Genomic DNA, 18,357 nt, shown 5'->3' with positions numbered 1-18,357 from the left:
GATGCCAAAAATTAAAAAAAATGAGTATTGAAAATAAGTTAAAATTTATAATTATTTTTTAATGCTGTTTATTTAGAAAGTTTTGTTTTCAAAATGCGTTGAAGAGTATTTAGAGGTGGAGTTTTCTCAAAACCCAATCCCGGTGGCCTGGAGACGTTCAATTTTTTTCTTCAAGCAGCTTATATTTGTTTGTCCATGTGAGTCTAATCGGCTTTCGTCGGCTACACACATTTGTTGTCGGCTCTGCTTGATGGAAAATCAAAATATTTTGATATTTTTATTTGCGTAAATCTATTTGAACGTCTCCATTAGTGTTTGTCAAACAAAATGTCATTTGTGTTGTAACGTTGAGGAGTAAAATTACAATAAAATTTATTGAAATGTACCAATGCCTTGATGCATTGTGAAATGTGCGGACAGACGCGTACAGTAATAGGGATGAGAAGAAAAAACAATATAATATAGTCCCAGATTTTTATAAGGAAAAAATGATGAAAAAATGTGAACGTCTCCAGGGCACTTTAAAGCTACAGCAAAAGAATTTAAATGTTTTTTCAATTATAAGTAGATTTTATATGTTTTCTTATACTGCGTCAGTCGGAGGCTATTATAATCAACGTTTTTCAACAATTTTTATAAATTTAAATAATTTTTCATTCAACATTTTCAATTCCAAAATTGGATTGACAGTCCATTGTCCCAGCAGCTGTGTCGACGCGTCTACCTATATTATTCTACCATGCTACAGCTGTTAATCAGTTGTCTACTTAGCCTAGTTACTGGTGATCAATACAAGGAAGTTCTCATGCATTAATTTATCGTAACATTACACCCTTATCATTAAAAAATATGTTTTGTTTTGTAAAAATTATTTTGCATTATTCTTTTCATTATAAATTAATTAACTATAACTCCATTTTTTAAAACATTATTGTGGTATTTCTTGAATTTACCATTTATATCTATTACAGTATTGACTCCATCAGTACTAATGACTAATACGGTGATTGATATTTATTAATCTTAATAAGACTAAAAGTACGTTTATATATATGAGGGTTAACGCACTGGATTTGGATGTAAATTGTCATATCCATTACTTTTGCTTCAAATAAATTCTCTCAAAGTAGGTTAACCCTACAAAAAGTTCAAGCGTAAACATGGCATAAATCACCTTTATTTATTTTTAGTGGATTAAAAGTTTCGGTTTTAGTAGTTCTTTTAATTTTAGATTTTTCCGATATTCCTTAGATTTATAGGGAGAAAACCTAAGTCTTCGCTTAATTTCATTTGAATATTCTTCAATATTGTAAAATTTCGATTCTTTTATAATTTCATCATTGGGTAAATATGACAGTTTCCCAAAACTAACTCATAAGGGGAACAGTTAGTATCAGTATGTGGTGTGGTATTGTATGCAAAGGCAAAATATGGAAACCAGATGTCCCAGTCTTCACTATTTAAAAAATTTAGTAGAAATTCATTAAGAACCCTATGAGTTCTCTCCACCGAACCCAATGTTTCATGGTGATAAGGAGTGCCAAATATGTGTTTATTTCCAATAAACGACATACCTCAGACATTAACTGATTAGAGAACTCTGTACCATTATCAGACTTTAGTATTTTAAAATTTCCATAAATCAAAATAAACCTCTCCATAAGAGTCTTTGCTACAGTCCTTACATCTTTTGTTTCCATAGGACATGCTACTATGTATTTGGTTAAATGGCATTGTATTGTTAGAATGTATCTGTAACAATTTGATATTCTCGGTGGACCTACCTCAAAACTAGTTCCTGGTGTATCTGTTAATGTCATTGTTTCTTTTTTGTGTATAGTTTGTTTATTGATTCTACATTGTGGACAATTTAAAACATATCCTTTTATCATTTTCGACATATTTATACCCTACACCACAAGGTGGTCAGGGTATTATGTCTTTGTGCATTTGTTTGTAAAGGAAACGAGATAGACCCATAGTTCCTTTTGATGATCTGCGTAGAATCACATTCTGCGTCGATTTATGCATGTCCGGAAGTCTGTCTGTCCGTCTGTATATGTATTTTTGTGAACAAAGTACACTTCGTATTGAATACCCGATCCAGATGAAATTTTGCACAAATCAATTGTTTGGCCCAAGGACGAACCCTATTGAAATTGGAGATAATCGGTAAAAATTTAAATATAGCTCCCATATATATTTCGTCCGATTTGCCTTTTATTGTGAACCAAATAATATAGAATTTTAGTATGGAATTTTGCACATACAACCAAACTAGGCCTGAAAATAAGTATGCCAAATTTGATCCAAATCGAGATATATCTCCGATATATCTTGTTCATCCGATTTGTTATTTTTGTTCTCCGCAGCCTTAATATGCACTCTGTAACAACAATATTTGGGGAAATATATCAAATACAGCTTAGAAATACATTTGCTATTTTTTATCGAGATCGGTTCAGATTTGGATATAGCTCCCATATATAACTTCGTCCGATTTAACTTTTATTTATCCAAATGGGATGGACCGAATTGAGTCTAGTATGTCAAATTTGGTGAAGATCGGTTCAGATATAGCTAAAGCTCCCATATATATTGTTCATCCCATTTGTTATATTTATAACCCACAGCCGCAATATGGACTCCGTAACAACGATATTCCGGGAAATATATATGTTTTAAACTCTTTCATGGCCATGGATTTGAATATTTCATCATTTTTGTTCGTCGGTAGCTCTTTTATACCTTTTTGAATTGTTATTGTTAACAGTTTCTCCAAAGACATATCTATGTTCATTGGATTATCGCTGTAGCTCACAGTTATTATGTCTTTTCCAATCTCAATTGTTGGTTTCTTCCTTTCTTTGAGTAGTGTTAACTTAAGTTTTCTTATGTTCTTTATATCTGTGAGTGATGTACATTCCCAAATCAAATGTTGATCAGGCTTTGGATGAGGGCTGTCATAATCTATATTTTTATTGTTTGAGTTTTTGTTGCTTAAAAGTTTTTGTTTGCTCCTGGTAATAGCAAGAATTTTATGGTCACGTTCGGATGTCGTGGGAATTAAACCCTTTAAAGAATAGCTGTTGAGATTTATTCTGGACAATGTGTCAGCATTCCAATTGCGTCTGCGGAAGTCTATAATTTTTTATGTATACTGGTAAGGAATCTGTTATTTGTATTTTTTGAGTGTAAAAATTGTTCACACTTAACGGCTTCTCAGGCAAATGAAAAATATCTTGTAATTCTACAAGGATTGTACGAATTAATTGTATAGCGTATGGATCATTTGTGCCGATGTCTAACCCATCAAGTAATGTCGAAAGCCTTTTATCTTTTTTTATTTTGTAGCTTTAGAGTAGTATATATGGTAATTTTTAATGAGTTGAGTTGGCAATTCAGTTCGTTTACCTTTACGTCTTCATCAGTAGTATTTAACACCTTAACATGCACTTTACCATTAACAGGAACTAAACAACTCGCTAGAAAGACTCCTTCAGATATTTCCTTATTGAGTGTTATGCTACCCTCATCCACTTTCATATCAAGCGGTAATATCGTTCCCGATCTTGCAGATATTAACCACTGCTTATTCTGAATCGGCCATGCATTCATTATTAATATTAAATTCTATGGTGTTTGTTTCAAAGTCTATTTTGCAGTAATATTTTGCTAAAATATCTCGACCAATAATTCCATCTGTATGTATGGGCAAATCATCTGCGAATACGTAAAAATCATGACACAATGTCTCTCCATCAAATTCTAACATGAGTTTGAAGTGACAATACATTGAATAGCTTCTTTAGTTATGCCAGTTAATCTTGCAGTATTTGTTTTGTTCACGGATGCAAATGTGTGTTTGCATATGGAGATATCAGCTCCGGTATCTATTAACGTTAAACGCTTATCGTTAGAATTCAAAGAAATAAAAGCGTTTGTCATCAAAGTAACATTAAATATCCTTAATTTTGGGCCTCCTGGATGAATTCTTCCGTCATCCGGACGTCTGAGTTTCCTTGTTGACATGTACATGGAAAAGCCTTATAATTTCTGACTTCCATATGCTTGATTTTGCCATTTTTACCATTATTGTATTTCACACTGCCGTGTATAATTTTATATTCTGCATTCTTATTGTTGTTTCCTTGATATCTAGTAAATCATGCAGCAATTCTGCTTGGAAAATAGAGTCTTCTAAATATTTGAATTCGCCTTCAAATACATGCAATTTTTTGCTAACCATTGACATGTCGAATTGTGCCATATTTACGTTACTATTTCTTCTTTTATATTCAATTCATTAAATAAAACCGAAATTTCTATTTTCAATTCAATAAATCTCGCTTTTAAAAGATAATCATTCTCATCTTCACGTTGGTATTCATTCATCGCATTGACCTATTCTTCTAATCTTCCTAATTTTTCTTTAACGTATTTTTTGTAAAAATCTTTTTTGTAAAAAAACGCGTCTCGAACAATTTCGGTGGGTATTGTACCTAAACTCGTCAAAATACCGAATATCGGGAGATACCGTTATATGGGGCCTAAAGGAAGACGTGGACCTGCACAGACAATTTTGTGTCACAGATTGTAGTTTCCATTACGAACTCTAAATACGTAATTTGAAACTACTACGGTCAATAACGACACTAAAATCATCAAAATACCGAATATTGGGAACAGCTCTATTTTAGTAAAAACTTTTCAATTTTTTCGAAATTTTTTTCAGAGGTAGGTATTTTTACCCTTATTCCGGGAAACTATTCGTGGGGGACGGACTCGGAACCCCCGATCTTTTGACTCGAAAGTCCAGGTCCATGAAAACTTATGAAAATACCTATCCAACAAATGGTCACATGATGGGGTTATTTGAAGCGGTTCGGAAGTTATAGTCAAATTATCGATTTTTCGGACCCGGATTTTTTATAAATCCCCCAAAATGTCGAAAAATAGCCCATTATGTGGGTCAACAAAGTTGATGCCAAATTATAGCTGACACTCTTTCCTTTCCAAAATGGTACCATTTGTGTTAATAACTTTTCTGAGTCCAGAGATATTAATTGTATAAGTAAAACTTGATTTTTATGAAATTCGGTTGGTCATAATTATTGTACAACAACTGTCAATATGTAAGTATATTTTTATACCCTGCATCATACATAGTATGGAGGGTATATTAAGTTCGTCATTTCGTTTGTAACTCATCGAAATAATCATTTTAGACTCAACAAGGTATATATATTCTGATCAGCGTAAAATTCTAAGACGATTTAGCAATGTCCGTCCGTCTGACCGTCTGTTGTAATCACGCTACAGTCTAATCGAATTAAGATAGGAAGCTAAAATTTTGCAAAGATCCATCTTTTGTCTGCAGGCAGATTAAGTTCGAAGATGGGCTATATCGGTCCACGATATCGTATAGCCCCCATATATCGGTACCCTCTGATATTCGGTATTTTGATGATCTTAGCCACATTTTTCAACGGAATTGTCTGATAATCCACACCAGGAGTTCCTTGTGGGTAAATTATCGCTTGGAAGAGGATTATCTATATAGGTCCACGATATCGTACAGCCACCATGTAACGGTACCCCCCGATATTCGGTATTTTGATGATTTTACCCACATTTTTACACGGAATTATCTGAAAATCCACACAAGTAGTACCTTGTGGGTACTTTATACCTCGGAAGAGAATTATCTATATAGGTCCACGATATCGTATAGCCCCAATATAACGGTACCCCCGATATTGGGTATATTGATGATTTCAGCCACATTTTTCAATGGAATTGACTGAAATTTCACACGAGGAGTTCATTGTAAGTACTTTATCAATTGGAAGAGAATTATTTATATAGGTCTACGATATTATTAGCCCCCTATATAACAGTACCCCTGATATTCGCATTTTTGATGATTTTAGCCATTTTTTTCTATGATTTTGGCCATCTTTTCTATGTCTGAAAATCCACACAAGGAGTTCTTTGTGAGCACTTTAACCCCTGAATGGTAATTGTCTATATAGGTCCACAATTTCCTATACCCCCCATATGTCGGCACCTTCCGATATAAGATATTTTAAAGATTTTAACAGAATTTTTAATGGATTATATTTGTTGAAAATTTTTCTAATTCGTTCCAAATGGTGGAGGGTATTCAAAGTTCGGCCCGGCCGAACTTACTGCTGTTTTACCTGTTATCCTTTAAGCTTACAAAGCCGTTAAGTCAGTTGTAATTAGGTGCGCTTACAAATATAAATATGAAAACAAAAAAAAACCGTTATGAGAAAGATGGTTTAAGGAAAAAATAAATTTAAATAAAAAATTAATATTGAGCGAACGTATTACTGAACTTAATGATTTATTTAATCATGTGATTTGGGGTAAAATCCCCGAAAATGCTCTGAAAGCTTTAATTGCCTGGGGTATTATACCGCCAGAGGGCAAATTAAAGTGCCACAAAGGGCATTCACTAAGATTAGTGAAAAGTTCAACAACAGCGGACGGCTGGGTTTGGCGGTAAGTACATAAATTTCTTTTCAAATTTTTAATTAATACTTTCCTTTTTAGATGTACCGAACGGTATTTAAAAATCCATAAAAGAGGTGGAAGGTGTACCTTCAGCCAGTCCATAAGGAAAGGTTCCTTCCTGGACCGGTCCCACTTGTCGGCCTACCAAATACTGGAGTTTTCATATTTATGGTGTGGTAATTTACCCATAAATTTTATAAAGGAAACAGCCAATATCACAGGTGTGCAATCTGCAACGGATTGGAACAACTTCTGCAGGGAAGTGGTGGTTTTCGGTTCGTTCCAGGACACAGTGAGGCTTGGCTGCCCAGGAAAATCGTTGAGATAGACGAGAGTAAAATCGGGAGAAGAAAATTTTACAGAGGACACTGGGTAGAGGGGCAGTGGGTTTTTGGAGGAGTGGAGAGAGGCTCCAATAAATGTTTTATTGTCACGGTGGAAGAAAGGACAAGGGAAAGCCTCTTGCTCCTTATTAAAAAATATATTCTCCCGGGAATTATAATAGTCTCGGATTGCTGGAAGGTATCCTTTTTATATTATATTAAAATACAATTAATAATATTTGTGTATATATATTATAGGCTTATGACACGCTGGCGGAGGAAGGCTATACCCAACATAAGTTGAACCATTCCCTTCATTTTGTGGACCCTCAGACAGGGTACCATACCAATACAATTGAAGGGTTATGGAGACATTTTAAAGCTTCGCTGCCGCAATATAGCCGTCGAAAAATCTTTTTCAACAGTTATATACAAAAATATACATTTATACGATGGTGTAGCATGACCGGCAAGGATATATTTTCCGAATTTTTAAAATATGCCGGTATAATGTATAATCCCGCAAATCCAAAAGCGTAGGAAGATCGATTACAATTTTTGACTGAACCGCAGAAGAGGAGATCGAAATAGAAATGTGATATCTTATAATTAATAAATTTTTATAAAATCATATGATTGTTATATTCTATTTGAATAAAATGTTGATTTTTTTTAATTTTTTCGAAAATGTGCACATTTTATCTTTTCTGGGTATATTTAACCGGCTATGCTAAATTTTCTAAATTTAACAATTTTTGTAAGTAGCCGGCCTTCAGCCGGTTCTTGCGATTTTCTCATCTGGGCACGTCCCACACCGGCTAATATGCACCAAAGTTTTCTAAAATTGATACTTTTGTTAAAAACATAATTTATTGAACTGGTTAGAATCGGGATTTGCGGATGGATAGACCCATATCTCTGGACCCAGAAAAGGTATAACACGAAATGTACCATATTGAAAAGGTAAGAGTGTCAGCTATAATTTGGCATCAATTTTGTTGATCCTCATAATGGGCTCTTTTTCGACTTTTCGGGGATTTATAAAAAATCCGAGTCCAAAAAATCGATAATTTTACTATAACTTCCGAACAGCTTCAAGTAACCAAGATGTGACCACTTGTTGGATAGGTATTTTCATAAGCGATACCCATATTGTCTATATCGGGTAAGTGGATCCGGGTCCAGTTCTGGTTAAAAATCGGGGGTCCCGGATCCGTCCCCAAGAAAAAAATAGTTCCCCGGAATCAGGGTAAAAATACCTATCACTGTAATATTTTTTGAAAAAATTGAAGAGTTTTTTCGTTACGATTTCATAAAACGTATGGCATAATGCATAATGGAATGTAACATACTCTTAGCCCAAGTGATTACAAGTTACTAAAGTTTCAAAGATTGTACTATCGTTTTTCATTGCACATGTTGGGGACACTCCTCAACCTTTCTAGGGTTGACCACCACGGACCACTTATCCCTGGCCAACCTGGTTCCCTCTCTATAACGCAGGACTACTTACTCTGTCGCCAATCACTTTACGCGTTCTCTGCCTACGGAGAATCTGCTGGGCACTACATGTCTGCTGGAACTTGGTCACAAAGTAAGGCACAACTTTCACTTATTTTTTCTTCCTTTTATTCAATATTTCAATTTCACAAATTATTTCTCTATTTTTTTAAGGCTTCAGGTTTAACTACTTTGGCGGTTGCACTGTTAATGGCCGATCAAACGAAAAAACAAAAAAAAAACGAAAACAAAACAAAAGAGAACACAAAAGTTGTGTTCCAGAACCTGCCAATTAGTACTAATTAGCGCTAATTCTGCTACAACGCGTTCCCGTACTCCAAAAACTAGCAAAACTTGCAGCTCTCTCGAGAAAAAATGGCGCTGAGTGGTGCACATTTCTGCTTGTTTTAGCTACATGAATTTGGTCGAGCAGAAATGTGCAAATTGTAAATTTGACATTTAGTTAGCAGGGCTAACAAGGTTGAAAAATGTATTGATACATTTCAATAAAGAAAATGATTAACATGAAAACTAAAGGAAAAACTAATATTTGTCGTGCAAAAAACAAAAAGAGAAAATATGGAGCAACTGATGTATTCACTTTTGGATGATTCCAGCAGTGAAGAGGACTGGCAGAATGAGGAATCAGATTATAAATTACTATTATAAATTATTACTTTTAACTTATCGTCTTCAATACTAATTTTTTAAGTGTTGGCGCCCTTTTCAGTAAAGTTTCACCAGTCCGATTTAGGCTGTTTTCTTTTGGAATTTTGAATTGTGACATTTTATCGCATTTCTGCTAATTTTCCGTTCCCTTATTTATTGAGCAAACCTAAATGAGAATGACATTTCGAACTGTTCTCTCTTCTGCTAGTTTTACTACTAAAAAGTACTGGAACACAACTAATATGAGTGTTCTATGTCCGTGTCATTGCCAGTGGCCGCCGTTAGAAATAGAGGAGCGGGCGACGTTTATGGGGATCATTTTAGTGTTGCCCATTCGGCGTTTCCCCATAAACATCCTCCCCCGTTGGGATCTTTCCCAACTTAAAAAAAAAAACAATTCAATTTTAAAATAGGTTAATTCAATAATATAATATAACTCAAGGATGAATTCATCAGGTTCCAGCCTGAACGGTAAATTAAAGTCCTTCTGCTAGCCTCGGGTAAGTTAGCACCGCTTGGGAATTTCTCCAAAAAACGTCCAACCAAAAATCGTGTTTTGGACGCATGGCATACTTGGCTCCAAAATAGGCAGTCCCATATATATGCCATCAGTGGCATCTCTTCCTAAAATGACGCTAATTGGGCCAGGTCGGTAAAAGTGCGTGTCGGCTACAACCTGTTTCGGGTAAATAGATGGTATACGACGGACGTCGAGATAATGCCAGGTTTCCATGATGCGGTCCGATTGACATATCCGTATTGTGGCTGTATACGTCCTCACGTTGTTGTTCGTTGAGGTCAACACTACCTTGAGGAAGGAGCCAAATTGGGGGTCATATGCCGGCAGAGGATGGCCAAAATAAATACAGCTATCCTGGGCCATAGGGTTAAGCAGTACCCTAACTTTCACAGCGGGCTCTATTTTGCCAGGACTGTGTAGAAATGCCTCCGCGGTCATTTTCAACCAATATTTTAGGTTCGCATCCAAGGGATGCATCAAAGTGTGGTGGGCGAGTTTACAGGTACGGCAACCGGTTTGACAGGGACAGAAGGCGATACGGTGGCCCATGCCGAGACAGTTAATGCAGTACCGCGACCTGCGCACAAATTGAGCCTTTCCTCCGGGATCGAGTTGGAGGAAGGTTCTGCAGTGACGCAAAGAATATATGGTGTAACACATCGGGCATTTGAAGTCGTCGTTGAAGCTCATCTGCAAGGGAGGGAAATACAATTAATAACACAATTTCGTAGGAAAAGACATCATGGGACCATTGTGGCTGGAATGTAAAGCAAGTTTTATTCAGAGCGAGGAAGTACAACTAATTTGTGGACCGGGCGAGAAATATTACCCCACTGGGTTTTCAAGTCCACAACACGCACTCGATTGTCCTGACCATGGTGCAACTTTATGACCCGACCCAAACGCCAATCAGTTGGGCAAGAGCGTCATTTTGTATCACCACTAAGTCGTTTAAACGCAGACCCTCGTGGGCCTTTTTCCATTTGGGGCGTTTGTGAAGTTCCTTTAGATCTTGAGAAATCAACTTCACACGTCGCCAACGATTCAATAAAGAAGATTTATTTTCGACTTCCTCTGGTTCAGCTGGGGAAAGTAATGAACTTCCAATTAGAAAGTGCCCTGGAGTAAGGGCATTGAAGTCATCAATATTGTCGGATAGAGGAGTAAGAGGCCGAGAATTCAAACACGCTTCTATATTGGCGAGAATAGTCGAAAATTCTTCGAAAGTATGTCTTATCTGCCCTGCTATCTTCTTCAGGTGACCTTTACAGCTTTTGACTCCGGCCTCCCAGAGACCACCCATGTGAGGTATGAAATGCCATTCTAATTTTTGGAATCCATATCGAGTAACGGTATCCTCCTTCATTTCTGAGACAACCTTAATCAAATTAGCCCGAAGTTCTCGATCAGCACCTACAAAGTTTTTCCCATTGTCTGAGTACATATGGGTAGGACACCCACGTCTGGCTACAAATCGAGAAAGTGCGGCCATGAAGGCAGGGGTGGATAGATCGCTCACAGGTTCCAGATGGATAGCCTTTGTGGCAAAACATACGAACAAACAAATGTAACCCTTCGAAATGCGACAACCTCTACCATTAAACGTTTTTATTTCAAAAGGGCCAGCGAAATCTACTCCAGATGTGGAAAATGGTCTACCAAAGGTGGTCCTTTGGGGAGGAAGTGCCGCCATCAGCTGAGTTTGTCGTTTTCTTTGAGCCAAGACACACTTGGTACATGATCTATAATGGTTCTTCACCAAATTTCTCCCTCTGATGATCCAACATTCGAGTCTAATAGTGGCAAGAGTAAGCTGAATGCCGCCGTGATTAGTCTGCCTATGAACGTGATCGACATACAGCTTGGCAAATCGACTTCGATAAGCTAAAATTATTGGATGCCTTTCATTATACGAGAGTGTAAGAGAGGAACTTAAACGCCCGTTTGCCCGAATGAGTCGATCCTTGTCTAAAAAGGGGTTTAGAGAAAGTAAAGGGCTGCAAGATTCCAGTCGTTTATTTTTGGTGAGACAGTCGTACTCTGAGGGAAAGTGAATTCTTTGAGACAAAGACATCAAACGATTACGGGCAAAGCTAATTTCTTTGGACGAAAGCTTTATACTTTTAAAATGAGCTAACTTTTTACTGTCTGGGTGGGTTCTTCGGACAAACCGAAAAGCGTAAGCAATAGCGTGAACAGCTGTTGATAGTCGAGAAAATCTTTCTAAAACATCCTCTTCCACGGCAGATCGAGCAAGTTTAACTTTGATTGCTTTCGATTCAAGACTGGTCTCCTGAATCATTATCATTTGTTGTTATCTAGTTTAAGCCAATGGGGTCCATGCCACCACAAATCAGACTCCTTAAGCTCCAAGGGAGTCCGCCTCCGGGTTGCTAGATCTGCAGGGTTTTCATTAGTTGGCACATGACGCCATTCATTTCCAACTTTTTCCTGAATAATCGAAACTCTATTCGCTACAAAGGTTGTTCAAGTAAACGACGGTTTTTTGAGCCATGCTAATACTATGGTTGAACCAGACCACTCAAACAGCGGAGCCTTTGGTAGTTCTAATTGCGAATTAATCGAATCTATTAATTCTGCTAGAAGAAAAGCTCCACATAGCTCCAAACGAGGCAATGACATTTTCTTTAAAGGAGCAACTTTTGACTTAGCTACGAGTAAGTTTGAAAAAATAGAGCCATCAAGTTCCACCCTCAAGTAAATAGCTGCAGCATATGCTAACTCCGAGGAAAAACCATGTATTTCAATCTTACAATTCGGCGAATATTTTACCCAACGTGGTATGCTTAGTTCCTCTATTCCTCTAGAATTGGAGACAAAAGATTTCCAATTTAAAAGGGTAAGGGATTTCAGTGGATCGTCCCAACCAATATCATCCAGCCAAAACTGCTGCAATAAAAGTTTTGCCGTCACGACAATTGGAGCAAGCCATCCGAGAGGGTCGAAAATCTTTGCAATTGTCGATAAAACTTGTCTCTTTGTGTATGAAGTTTTTTCCTCTATTTTCTCAATTACGAAGTAAAAACTATCCGCAGAGGCATTCCATCTAATGCCCAACTTCTTCGCAGAACACTTGTCCCCGAGTTCAAGAAATTCTGCATGCAAGAGATGCTCACGAGCCAGACCATTCAAAATTTCTTTTGAGTTAGCTGTCCACTTTCTTAGCTCAAATCCAGCTGATTTTAAAATACCTGTAAGCTGGTCACGAGCTGTTAGTCCTTCTGAGACCTTATGGACTCCCACCAAGGCGTCATCGACATACATATTATTTCTCAAAATTTTCGAGCCAATAGGAAACTTATCTTCCTCGTCATCTGCTAATTTTAAAAGCGTTCTAAGGGCCAGATAGGGTGCGCAATTAACACCAAAAGTGACTGTCTTCAACTGATATTCAACTATTTCTTCCTCTGGGGAAGTTCTAAACAATAAACTTTGCGTGTTTTGGATTTATCCAGATTTGGCGATACATCTTTGAAATATCCGCATTAAATACATATTTGTATATGCGCCAATTTAACACCAGGGATATAATATCCTTTTGCAATGTCGGACCAACGTATAACGCATCGTTTAAACTTTTCCCATGAACTGAGGGACACGAGGTATGAAAAACCACCCTCAACTTTGTCGTTGTGCTTTCAGGCTTAAACACCCCATGGTGGGGTAAATAAAAACAATCCTGGTAGTTTACAAGTCCTTCAACCTTCTCCATATGTCCCAGAGCTAAATATTCTAAAAGGACCTCCTCGTAATCAGACTTGCGACTCGGATTTCGCAATAATGAGGTTTCGTTACGCAAAAATTGAGTAAGGGCTATATACCGACTAGATTTGGACGACGGAGAGTAAGATAAATCAGAACGGAAGGGCAAGTCTACTACATATCTTCCATCGGGACATCGCAACGTAGTAGATCGAAATATTTCCTCGCACCTCTGGTCGTCCGATGATACAATAGGGGCCTTAGGTACTTCCTCAATTTCCCAAAATTTAGCCAATTGATTTTGTACCGAAACTCTAGTGCAGTGTGAGACATGAACCGAATATTGTTTGACCAAATTCGTAGCTGGTCCGGTCAATATCCATCCAAAAACAGTTTCTTGGGCTACCAGAGATCCGGGTATATTTTTCCTAACTCCACTGAGCAATATATTTGGATATACATTTCCACCGAGTAAGATGTCAATGGGACCACTTTCATAAAATTTGGGATCCGCATAATCTAAGTCCGGAAGTTCCTCAACACTAACTTTATCTAATGGCTGTGTGGGAATATCCCCAGTTATTTCTGGCACCACAAACGCCTCTAAGTCCAATGAGAATGATCGGTTCTTAATTGATCCAATTGTGACAGATGCAATTTTTGAACATTTTGTTAAATGCTCTCCACCGAGTCCAGAAATATCGGCAGACACAGAACATGTTGGCAATTTTAACATCTTCTGAATACGAGAAGAAATAAATGTATCGTCTGAGCAAGGGTCCACCAACGATCGAATTCTATATGAAACTCCATTTTTCATAATGTTTACCCAAGCTGTAGCAAGCATTGTCCTATTAGAGACCTTTGTATGAAATATACGTGCATTTGAAGAAGTCGTTTGTTCATCCGAGGGTAAGTTTGTAGTCGAATTAGAATAGTTAGTGGGTTCATTGACATTATTCCCATTTTTCGGAGGCATTCTCTCCTTATGAAGAACAATATTATGCATTGACTTGCATTTTGAACAACACACTGATCTACAGTCTGCTGCTCTGTGACCTTGAGCTAAACAATTTATGCACCGGTTTTCTCTTTTTACAGCATTCAGTCTATTCCTAAAACCCATGCTCAGAAATTTAGGACAAGATTGCAAAGAATGAGTTCCTTTGCACAGATTGCATTTATTACCATTTGTTTTAGTATGATGAACTCTAAATGGTTTTGATTTATCATACTGGTTAAATTTGGGGCGAGCGTTTTGATTGGACTGGTTCCAATTTGAGCAAGTTATGTCGGAGACACTTTCCAAAGCTTGAAATCTGTCCGTCAAAAATTTATTCAAGTCCTCCCAATGAGGCATTTCAGTTTTATTCACTATGGACTTTTCCCAAAGAGAAAGAGTAAGCTTCGGTAGTTTAGAGGAGCATTGATATACAAAAATTGGGTCCCATGACTTCACATCGATTTTGTATTACTCAAGCACAGAAATGCAATTTCTGACATCCCGTTGTAACCTCTTTAGGCTGCTAGCCGATTCTTGCCCACAATGAGCCAAATTAAATAAATTTCTCAACTGTGTATTTACCAATATTCTCTTATTTTCATATTGGTTTTTCAGATTATCCCATGCAATCGTAAAACCTTCGGCAGTTAGGGGAATGTGATGATTTATCTCCCTTGCTTCACCGCTCGTCTTTTGAAAAAGTTGGTATAATTTCTCAACAGAGCTAAGTTTTTTGTTATTAATATATATGGCTGTAAATAAATCACAAAAACTGGGCAATGATATGTAGTCTCCTTGAAAAATTTCCGTATCGCAAGGTGGTACAGCAATTGAAGAAGAAGACTTTTGAGTCAACGAGCTCGGTACCTCCTTAATTTTCTTCTTCCAATCCCCCAGGATATTCACACATCGAATATAGCTCTCATGAGCAAGTTTCTTTTTTGTTTTAAGGAATTCCTTATTCTTTTTACTGCATTCCGGATCAGCAGTACAATGTTTGTAGGATTCCTTCCAATCGGCCCATAAACTTTGGATCTCTGCCCGCTCGGCTTCAATTGCCGATTCATTGTACCCCGACGCATCTGTATCCTTAAGATTCTCCTCAAAGGAATTAATTTCCTCACACTTTTAATGAGAAAGTTGAATAACAAAGAACGATTTTGTAAATACTCTTTGACGTGAGCAAGTTCCAAAAAATGTCCAAAATATTCCAAAAATTTAAAACTTTCCAATTTAGTTAGTGAAAGCCGTCAATTTTCAAACAAAATTATCCATTTCTCCCAGAAAAATTCTTATTGAGCAATATTTACCACAAAAATGCCCAAAATGTTTCAAACATAAAACATTCAATAAACACAGCGCAAAAAAAATTCAATATTTTCTCATACACAGGCCGCTCTGTTTGTAATATTCAGCTTAACTAAATGTAGCGTTGACATATCAATTACCAAAGATCCAAATGATCCCTAAAACGTCATTACGTTTTAACATGAGTCAGTTTTCTATGTTGAGAAAGAGAACTGGTCAGATTTGCAAACCACCAACAGTACAGGCAAACCAACAACAATAACAAATATGGATTTATTTGCTATATTTACTCGCTTCTATTTTCTCATGAGATATTAACACCAGCCGAGCAACCAGTCACACAAACAACAATCTATCTCAGCAAAACATCCACCATCATCAGTAAGAGCGAGTAAGAGAACCACATAATTATAATTATTTCACAAAAGAGCAAGCAAACTCATAGCCACTGAGAAAACGCAGCAGCAACCCAACTGCATACAAGCAGCACTGCCAGCGCAAGAGTTAGCAACCCACAGACAAGTCAGCATATAACGGGTTTTTTTTCACTAAATCAAATTATTTTTCTCACCGGTTCACAAAGGACCATATGTTGGGGACACTCCTCAACCTTTCTAGGGTTGACCACCACGGACCACTTATCCCTGGCCAACCTGGTTCTCTCTCTATAACGCAGGACTTACTCTGTCGCCAATCACTTTACGCGTTCTCTGCCTACGGGGAATCTGCTGGGCACTATATGTCTGCTGGAACTTGGTCACAAAGTAAGGCACAACTTTCACTTATTTTTTCTTCCTTTTATTCAATGTTTCAATTTCACAAATTATTTCTCTATTTTTTTAAGGCTTCAAGTTTAACTACTTTGGCGGTTGCACTGTTAATGGCCGATCAAACGAAAAAACAAAAAAAAAACGAAAACAAAACAAAAGAGAACACAATATGAGTGTTCTATGCCTGTGTCATTGCCAGTGGCCACCGTTAGAAATAGAGGAGCGGGCGACGTTTATGGGGATCATTTTAGTGTTGCCCATTCGGCGTTTCCCCATAAACAGCTCATATTGGAGCTATTTTCAAAAAGCAACTGAAATATAAAGACTTGTAAAGGTAAATTTATGTGAGTTTCCCAGTAATTTGTATACCCTCCACCAAAAAAGGTATGGAGGGTATATTAAGATCGTCATTCCGTTTGTAACTCATCGAAATAATCATTTTAGACCCAACACAGTATATATATTCTTGATCAGCGTAAAATTCTAAGACGATTTAGCCCTGTCCGTCCGTCTGTTGTAATCACGCTACAGACTAACGAATTAAGATAGGAAGCTAAAATTTTGCACAGATCTCTCTTTTGTCTGCAGACAGGTCAAGTTCGAAGATGGGGTATATCAGTCCACGATATCGTATAGCCCCCATATAACGGTACCCCCGATATTCGGTATTTTGATGATTTTAGCCACATTTTTCAACGGAATTGTCTGAAAATCCACACAAGTAGTTCCTTGTGGGTACTTTATACCTCGGCAGAGAATTATTTATATAGGTCCACGATATCGTATAGCCCCCATATAACGGTACCCCCGATATTTGGTATTTTGATGATTTTATCCACATTTTTCAACGGAATTATCTGAAAATCCACACAAGTAATTCCTTGTAAGTACTTTACCCCCTGAGAGAGAATTGTCTACACAGGTTCACGATATCGTATATCCCCCATATAACTGTACCCCCCGATATTCGGTATTTTGATAATGTTAGCCACATTTTTCAATGGAATTGTCTGAAATTCCACAAAAGGAGTCTCTTGTGGGCATTTTACCCCCTAAAAAGAATTGTCTATATAGGTCCACGATATCGTATATCCCCCATATAACTGTACCCCCCGATATTCGGTATTTTCATGATGTTAGCCACATTTTTCAATCGAATTGTCTTAAAATCCACACAAGTAGTTCCTTGTGAGTACTTTACACCCTGAGAGAGAATTGTCTATACAGGTCCACGATATCGTATATCCCCCATATAACGGTACCCCCGATATTCGGTATTTTGATGATTTTACCCACATTTTTCAACGGAATTGTCTGAAAATCCACACAAGGAGTTCCTTGTGGGTACTTTATACCTCGGCAGAGAATTATCTATATCGGTTATATCCCCCATATAACGGTACCCCCCGATATTCGGTATTTTTATGATTTTACGCACATTTTTTATCGGAATTGTCTGAAAATCCTCACAAGGAGTTCCTGGTGGGTATTTTATGCCTTTATGTCATTGCCAGTGGCCACCGTTAGAAATAGAGGAGCGGGCGACGTTTATGGGGATCATTTTAGTGTTGCCCATTCGGCGTTTCCCCATAAACAGCTCATATTGGAGCTATTTTCAAAAAGCAACTGAAATATAAAGACTTGTAAAGGTAAATTTATGTGAGTTTCCCAGTAATTTGTATACCCTCCACCAAAAAAGGTATGGAGGGTATATTAAGATCGTCATTCCGTTTGTAACTCATCGAAATAATCATTTTAGACCCAACACAGTATATATATTCTTGATCAGCGTAAAATTCTAAGACGATTTAGCCCTGTCCGTCCGTCTGTTGTAATCACGCTACAGTCTAAACGAATTAAGATAGGAAGCTAAAATTTTGCACAGATCTCTCTTTTATCTGCAGGCAGGTCAAGTTCGAAGATGGGGTATATCGGTCCACGATATCGTATAGCCCCCATATAACGGTACCCCCGATATTCGGTATTTTGATGATTTTAGCC

This window comes from Musca domestica, unplaced genomic scaffold (genome assembly GCF_030504385.1).
Source record: "Musca domestica strain aabys unplaced genomic scaffold, Musca_domestica.polishedcontigs.V.1.1 210, whole genome shotgun sequence".
Taxonomy (NCBI): domain Eukaryota; kingdom Metazoa; phylum Arthropoda; class Insecta; order Diptera; family Muscidae; genus Musca; species Musca domestica.
The sequence above is the reverse complement of the archived record's forward strand: the minus strand, read 5'-3'. Positions refer to the sequence as shown.